Below are 8,699 nucleotides of genomic sequence, written 5' to 3'. Positions count from 1 at the left end.
CTAGAAGAATCTAGCTTAGTCCTAATGAAAGCCAGGCATGGAGCCAACTCCTTTTATATTTGGTTTTCATGAGAATCTGTCTGTGGGGGAGCTCTGAGTGTTTTTAGTGCAATAACAAGCTTGTGTTCTCTGAGCCAATTAGTATGTAATTAGGTGTTGGCTAATGAGGAGGAGGGAAAAGGTGGAGCTGGCGAGAGAGCTCATGTGGGTGGGACTCTTGTGTACGCAGGTGGCGAAACAGCACATGTTGAGAGCTAAATTGAATTTCTAAAACCCAGTAATTTGTTATGCTCTATTAGTAAGTGCAGCCTTAGACTTTTAGCAGCCTTTTGCTATCTCTACTGGTGTTCTATTCCTCTCTGTGACATGTGGTCAATGCATGTGTGTTAACATTTTTCACTGACCATTTCTGAAGATTTTATAGTTAGAGGTTGTGATGCTTGTTGAGTATTGAGTTACCTACAGGAAGACAAAAGTAACTCATTTGTTTACTCCCACTGAACATATATTTCTTTACATTTTCATCATTGAGCTAAGCAAAGACCCTTGCTTTCATGAAATTTTCATTCTAGTGAGAAGCGATGGATCCCAAACAGCAAACGTAGATTAGGAATTTTGGACAGAAAATAATGAAAAAAATTAGTCATGAGTCATGAGCCCCCTCAAGATGCTAAGACATTTGAAAAGGTAGTTGTGGTAGACTTTATTGAGAAGGTAAGATTCACACAAAGTTGTGAAGGAGTTATGAAAGGAAAAGCTTGAGGGAAACAAGGCAGGAATTGACACAAAAATAATGTGCCCAAGATGACTAAAGATTTAGTGAAACAATATGAGAAAAAAATCATCTCATTCTTTGTTCCTTTCATAACTGACATTCTGAAGCTTACATTGGTGAAGGCAGTTCCAGTTTCTCTGTGGCAGGCAGAAGATTCCATGCTCTTCTCAAATGAGTTAAAACAAATAAGGTAGTGTAGGGACAAGACAGGAGAACAGGCCTTTGTGGAGGGAAAGATTGTGGTTCAAATATGTGGGTGGGCCAAATAGCTTACTTTCATGCATAAAATATTTTTTATCTCTGCAAGCTCTTTTCAAGGATGCTGCCCATTATGGAGTGACCCTACCCTGTTTCTCTTTTTAATTCATTCTGGTCTCTTTAAAGCCTCATAGTTTTGGAGATAGTTTTCTTGGTTATCTTTTTGCTATTGTTTAGAATACCCAATAAAATGTAAAATGCTTAAGGAAAGTAAGATGTTGCTTTATTGCTAATCATTGATGAAAAAAATATTTCCAACAGATAAGAAATGTGCTCATTTCTCTTCTGCAGGCAAACAAAATGATAATTTGATTTCCCAGAGTTAACTTGCAATGTTTTGTAGTTGTATAGAGCTCTAAAATTCAGGAAAATCTTAAACAATGAGCAAGTTCTGATATTACGGTTTGTTTTTCACCAGTAAGGCATTGTGCCCACTTCCCATCAGGAGACCGCTCACACTGCCTATGCCAAATGATGCCCCAGCAACAGGAAACATAGCAGACCAAACCCTTCTTTTCTGAGATTTCTTGCCTGTTATAACCTCTCTAACACTTATACATCGTGGAGGAAATCACATTATCAGGAAATGCTTGTTTTTGCTGTGCTGTGCCCCTGGAAAACTGCTAATCCAAACCAATATCCCTTTATTATTGACACACCATTTGGTGGAAATCGTTAGATACCAGTAGAGAGTGTTTATTTGCCTTTGGTTTTTCTTCCATTTGTACTCCAGACTGTGTCATTACTGGGAGGGGTGCCTTGTATACATCTCCAGTGACATGGGGGATTGTATGTGAGAAAACGGCTTAACTGACATTGTAAGTCATACTCACACCAGTCATGTGTTGTCCTCCTTAGAACTAACTCTGTGGCAGTAGCTCCCTGAGTGCTTCTTAAAACCTGCCTGCTCTGAACCAACTTTCTCATCTGTCCTTGCTCTTTCTTAAATTTCTTCTAATTCATTGGCTTCTTTAAGTCGTCACAGCTAATAGGAAGTGTACATTAAATTTTTGAGTAGAACAGGTCTATTTTTCAACAGACTAATTTAGTAAGACATCCTTCCCATCTCTCATCAGGGGACTTCCCATACATACCTCTGTCAAACAATATACCAACAACAGGAAACAGAACAGAACCCAATCTTTTTGTTCAAAGGACATTACTATTAGCCTTTGTCTTTTCTTGTTGCTATGAGAAAACACTGGATGGAAACAGCTTCAGTGACCTGGTGTTGTTGAAGGGGTTTGAACTGTGACAGTGGGAGATTGCTCACATCTTTGTGGATGAGGAAGTAGAGAATTTGGGCTTGTAGGCAGTCAGGCTATAAGCTTCAAAGGTCTGTCCTCAGTGATCTGTCTCTGAAAGTCATGTCTCCTGTTCCAAAGTTTCCACAGCCTCCCAAAACAGTGCTACCAGCTGAGGACCAAGTGTTCAAACACATGAGCTTGTGGCTGACATTTGAAATTCCAACCACAATAGAAGGTCACCCTAATGATTGAGTAGCCTTGGGACAAACATTTCAATTTTTCCCTCCAGTAATAGATGTAGATTTATTCTGGCATATGTCCTTCTGAGTAAAGCTCAGTAATATTCATCAGAATAAGCTGACTGGCCTCCATGGAGCATTGAACAACCACATGGCCATATAATTATTAGCACCATGAACTAATCTGTTTCATTAGTGACTGGAAATATCCAAGTCAAAGCTGACAGACACTTCTAAAAACCAGAAGCAATGTATTTTTTGAGCTATATAACTCAGTGAGATAGTTATTTTTTATTTAGAGGGATGCTTAGAGGATTGGTTATCCAAGGCGATGATGAAAATAAGTAGAGGACCCAGGATTTGAATTCCATTTTGCCATGAAGTCTTCATGTTTAATCTTTGCACTGGATTGTCTCCTTTACTAATGCCATACACATGTTTCTATGATGCTGGGTATTGTTTTTAGAGCCTTGCACATATTTGGCAAGTACTCTACTACTGAGCCACATCCCTAGCCCCATAAATAAATTTTAGCACACTTTTATAGACTCTAATCTAGCCTTATAATAATCATAAATGAACTAAGACTTCTATACTAGGACTGAAATATAATCTATATGGTCAAGTCTAGGGACTTTACCCTTGAACATGAGACCCCCTCAAAGCATATGGCCAAGTTTCCTCCTGAAAGACAGCCATAGAGAATCTAGGCCAGTATGTGGGTAGTTGCTTTCACAGTAAAATATTTTCTGTAAGAGAAAACTCACTAGGAAATTGTTTCACCAAATGGGTGTTCCAGTGAACAATGGAAATTGTTTCACTGAATGAAAATGCAATATGGCTGCCACTCTGCTTCCATAAGCTGCTGGTTGGGCCCTGGCTCCTTAGAAGCAGGACACCTTGGGAAAGCCAATCTAATGAATTCATCAAATCTGGTCTGAAACTTGTACCTAACAAAAGGAAACAGATTGCTAAGTCAAGGATAAACTCGAAGAACTTGAGAAATTCAGGGAATAGATGATTTTACTGAGAGTCAATGAATAAAAACATTGTACTGAGAGACACTTGTGCAATTTAGGGGGAAAAAGAATTTTAAAACTCCGATATCATATATAACACATAATGCATTCTAAGTGAAAAAAAGAGAAAATAGAATTGTTAAAAAATTGTATTAGTTTTTCAGTTTTAAAATATTTAAGCTGTTATTAGGAAGAAATGAAAACTTTCTGAACTTCAGAAGGCAAAATGTTCCAAAGAGTATAAATTAAAGATATAAATTAGTTTGTGGTTCAAAAAGAAAAATACGAAATCTTCCACAAATTAATTTTAATAGGTCATTTTTTTTTTGTCTTTTTGAGATGGGGTCTCCCTGTAGCCCCAGCTGTCCTGGAACTCACTATGTAGACCAGGCTGGTCTTGAACTCACAAAGATCTGTCTGCCTCTGCCTCCCAAGTGCTGGGATTAAAGGCATGCGCCACCACGCCCTGCTAGGTCATTTTTTTTTAAAAAAAGGAAAGAAGGAAAGAAAGAAGAAAAAAGAAAATTTAAAAAATAGTTAGATCACAACAGGCCAGGGTTAAGAGACTGCAGAATATGTGTTCCTGGACAGGACTCCTATATTAAAACCTCACCCACCTTTTGCTCAGAGACCACTGAGGAAGAGGGGGCAGAAAGATTGTAAGAGCCAGGGGTGGTGCATAAACATAGGAAACAGAGCCTTTAAGGCCTCTGAGAACCTTCTCATACGAATTTTCAGTAATGGTGATAGCATGCTCAAGACCCATGCTGACACAATCAGACAAAAACCAAGCATAGAACTGGGGAAATGGGCAGCAGGCCCCAACCTTAGCAAGGAACTATTGGCATCTCATTACAGTGGGGTGAGGGAGAATAGATCTTCTTTAAGGGAGTGACTCTAGATAAGCTGACTAGATTCCAATGGATAAACTTATACCAAGGGACAAGTTCCCTTGACTGCATAGGACTTACCATATATGACAGAATGCATAAACCCTTAAGGGGGGGTATGGAAGGGTGCAGATGGGGGAGGGGTATAATATGATTAAGATGTTTTGTATGCAATACACAGAAATTCAATAAAAATATACATAAAAATAGTTATAATAACTTTATATTTCACTCAAATGCTTAAAGATAATGACCATAAAATGTCATAATTTGACTGTCTAAAATACCTTACCTCAATGGCTCTCTGAACTAAGGAAGTCATTTTCTTGATATATAAAAAAGCGAGAAAATCACCTCTGTATATAGAAGTAATTATAACTTATATCCAGAAGCAGCCCAAGAAAGAGAAAAGACAAACAGAACTTACAGAGTACAAACCACAAGATTAGCAAGGAGCCATTAGAACTGAAAATTCAGAATTTTCTCAGAAAAAAAAAAAACTGGGGAAATAGGAGGACCTAAGATTAGCCAAGGAACTGTTGGTAGGTGATCACTGTTGGGTGAGGGAGAGTTGATCTTTAAGCGAGTGATGCTAGACTGACTAGGCTCAAGTGGATGAACTTACACTGAGGAAAATCTAGGTACGCAAACTTGATTCGATAGGACTTAACGTATATGACAGAATATATGAAATCTGGTGGCTGGGCTGTGGGGGCGGGTGCAGATAGGGGAGGGGTCTAAATCTGATTAAGATGTATGAAATGCACAAAAATTCAATAGAAAACTCACATTGAAAAAAATTACAAGATTTAAGAGTAGTGAAATAGTGTAAATCAAGTGGGACAAGAACAGATTCCTGTGGCGCCTGGAACATTGGAAGAGACAGCATGAGATAGAGGCTTCTACCAGGTGACAGGTTAACAGGAGGCTCATAGAACAAATAAAGGAAAAAACAAACAAACAGCACCAAAACAAGTTCCTTTTATTTATGAGAGGCCAACAAACAGTATATATCCCAAGATAGCAAAGTGGTAGACAGAATTCAAGCAATAAGGCCTGGTGCTTGGAGAATCCCAGGTCATTTCAGATGCTTTGGCAGAAGTGTGAACAAGGGAGGGCGAGGACACATTAAGCAGCTGGGGTGAAATTAGACCTTCCTCTTTCCAGGCTAAGGCAGAATTAGGATAGAGGAAAGGCAGATAGTTCTTAATACGAAGCTGGCTTTGACTTTGGAGGTACAGAGATCACATGAATGCAGGTCCTTCTGCATAAAGTTTCATGGATATAAATATCACAAAATAGTTATTTAATGCCTTGAATCTCTCTTCTATAAAACTGGAACAGAGAGAATTTCTACCTCACAGTGCTCTGAAAATGAAGTGATATATAAAGTTCATGTTGTAAACAGACCATATATGTATAGTCACAAATGAGAAGTGAAATTTATTATCAGTTATAATATGAAAAAGCCAAGGACTAAGGTTCATTGAAGTTCTTTGACTTTTTTTATCCATATGTCTCTCCTTTCTTATCCAGTATTTAGATAGGACAGAAAAGAAAGAAAATCTCAGGGATAATCTCTAAATAAAGACTAATGTTTTGTTGATTTTCAAACAAGTTCTTGCTGTATACTGTCACGAGGCTTGCAATCCTCCTGCTTTGACTTCCCAGCTACTGGGGAAGGTCTGTGTCCACTTCCAACTAAAACGGAACTTTTGATGGTCAATTTCATGTTTATCAAACCTGTAAATCCATATACATTTTGATTGAGGAATGTAGCTTCTAAAATATAGTATGTATATATTCACAATGAGGAAAAAATAACACAATATATAAGGATTTCCTTTGTAACATTTTTGTGACAGTTTCATTCTAAAAGAAAAATTAAATTAACCCAAATTCTAATCCATGTGAAATTGGTTAAATAAATTGTAATGCATCCATAATAGGAACTACTCTATAAAAGTTAAAAAGAGAGTATACACTAATACTTCAGTCAAGATAGACTAAAAAGGACTAAATTTGCTTTCATAACTGAAATAACCAAAACACAGACAAAATATGTAATGCAATGGTTTATAAGACATCTACACCAGGTACAAAAGAGTACTGATACCTGAAAGAAGGGTATGGGTGAGTTGAACCCCACTATTGCTCCAGCTTACTGTCTTGTCAGAGTTTCCAGGACAAAGGCAAAGTCTGGTAGACTTTTTGAGATGAAGAGACAGAGCAGAGAGTCAAGGGATATTAAGACAAGGAGAAATAGAAGGACAGATTTCTATAATGGAGACAGAACCCTGGGGTTCTGCAATTTCTCCTTCAAACCAAGTAATGACCAGTGCACTCACATGAGAAAATAGTGCCTTGTGCCATGGATTCTTACTGTGAAGTTTGAATGGTAGCAGTGTCGGTACTCATATACAGCCAGAACAATGCCCATTCTCACCAGCCACATGTAAGACCTCAAGATTTTCAAGACACTAGACAAAGAGTACCGAAGCATCTTATGACACACATGTAGAATCACTGATCCTCTGACCCTAGACTTAGAAGTGCTTTGGTTCATTTTAATGAAACTTGAAAGAAAACATAAAAAGAAAGAAAGAATAATTTGATTTTTCTTTCAGGTAACCAAATTGTATAATAAGAAAAAGAATTTAGAAGTATTTACAAGAAACATAAAACTCTGGTACTCAACAAACTTAAATTCACATCTGGAATCTAATCAGTAACTTATAAGTGTACAAAGAAGCTACAAAACATGGCCAACAGTAAGTGAATAAATCAATCACTTGAAAAGATTCATAGTTGACACAGTTATTAGAATTCAGAGACAAAAGACAAAACTGTAAAAACAGAATTTTTATGTATCTGTATGTTCTAAAGGTGAATTTATGCTATAAAAATATTTTAAAGACTGCTGGGCATGGTAGCACAGCCGTTAATCCCAGCACTCAGGAGGCAGAGATTGGCAGATCTCTATGAGATCAAGACCAGCCTTGTCAAGTGGCAGGCCAGCTGGGGCTACAGGGAGACCCTGTTTCAAAAAAAATTTTTTTTAATTCCAAGTAAAACTTTTACAGTTGAAAACTCTATTACTGTCTGAAATTTAAAATGAAGAAACAGAAAACAAATAGCAAGATGGAAAATTTAAATATCTTATATAAATAGATTATATATAAATCATTTAGATGCACTCATCTAAAGAGATAAAAAACAAGATTTTGTCTATAGTATGTTATCTATAAGAAATAAGCTATAAAGACACAAAAGTTAAAATAGAAGGAACAAAAAGATGTACAATGTATTGAAATCAAAAGGGAGCTAGTGATCTCTAGATTTAATGCAATTCTGATCAAAACTGAAGCAAAGCATTTTGTTGCTATAAACTAACTAAAATCTAAGATTTTTATTCAAGACAAAGGCTGTAGGAGAACCAGTGTAGTATCACAAAAGAATAAAATCAAGGACTGACACTTGCTGACTTTACAGCATTTTATAAAGCTGAAATGATCATTACAACAACATGGTGGTGGTGAAAGAATAGGTAAATGAATCAATGAAACAGAATGAGAGCTCAGAAATAGACTCACTCAATCTGACTTTTGACAAAGGAACAAAGAAACGGAAAGGGGAAAGGACAGTCTTCTCCATAAAGTGCTGGCTCAATTAGACCTTAAAATGCAAAAAGACTGACTGTTACACTTTTCAGAAAAGAAAATTAATTCAACATGAATTTTAGGTTTAAATTTAAAGTGCAAAACTAACTGAGTGTGGGGGCTCATACCTGTAACTCCTGCCTCCTCCTCTTGAGTGCTGACGCTGGAGGATAGTGGTGAGTTCAACACCAGCCTGGGCTGCATGATGAATACCAGGCCACCCAGACTACATAGTAAGACCCTGTCTCAAAACAACTAAGAAAAAAAAAAAGACATAGATTACTTTGAAAAAGTCTAGAGATCCTTTTTTACAAACAATCCTCAAAGTATGCATCTGGAAATAGACTTGCATTCAAAATGTGCAGAAAACAGAATTCAACAATACAGAATAAATAACCCAATTAAAATTGGACAAAAGACCTAAGCAGATCCCTTACTAAGGAAAGTATATGAAAATAAGAAGAGAAGAGACACTCATCATATGTGATAGAGAACTGCAAATGAAAACAAAGAGATATTCCATCTACATGTTAGAATGGCCAAAACACCAGACAACAACCAAAGGTTGTCAGTAATACAGAGCAAGGGGACACTCACTGATTCCCAGCAGGT

This window comes from Nannospalax galili, unplaced genomic scaffold (genome assembly GCF_000622305.1).
Source record: "Nannospalax galili isolate Female #2095 unplaced genomic scaffold, S.galili_v1.0 scaffold872, whole genome shotgun sequence".
NCBI classification, from domain to species: domain Eukaryota; kingdom Metazoa; phylum Chordata; class Mammalia; order Rodentia; family Spalacidae; genus Nannospalax; species Nannospalax galili.
Note: the sequence above shows the minus strand (reverse complement) of the source record.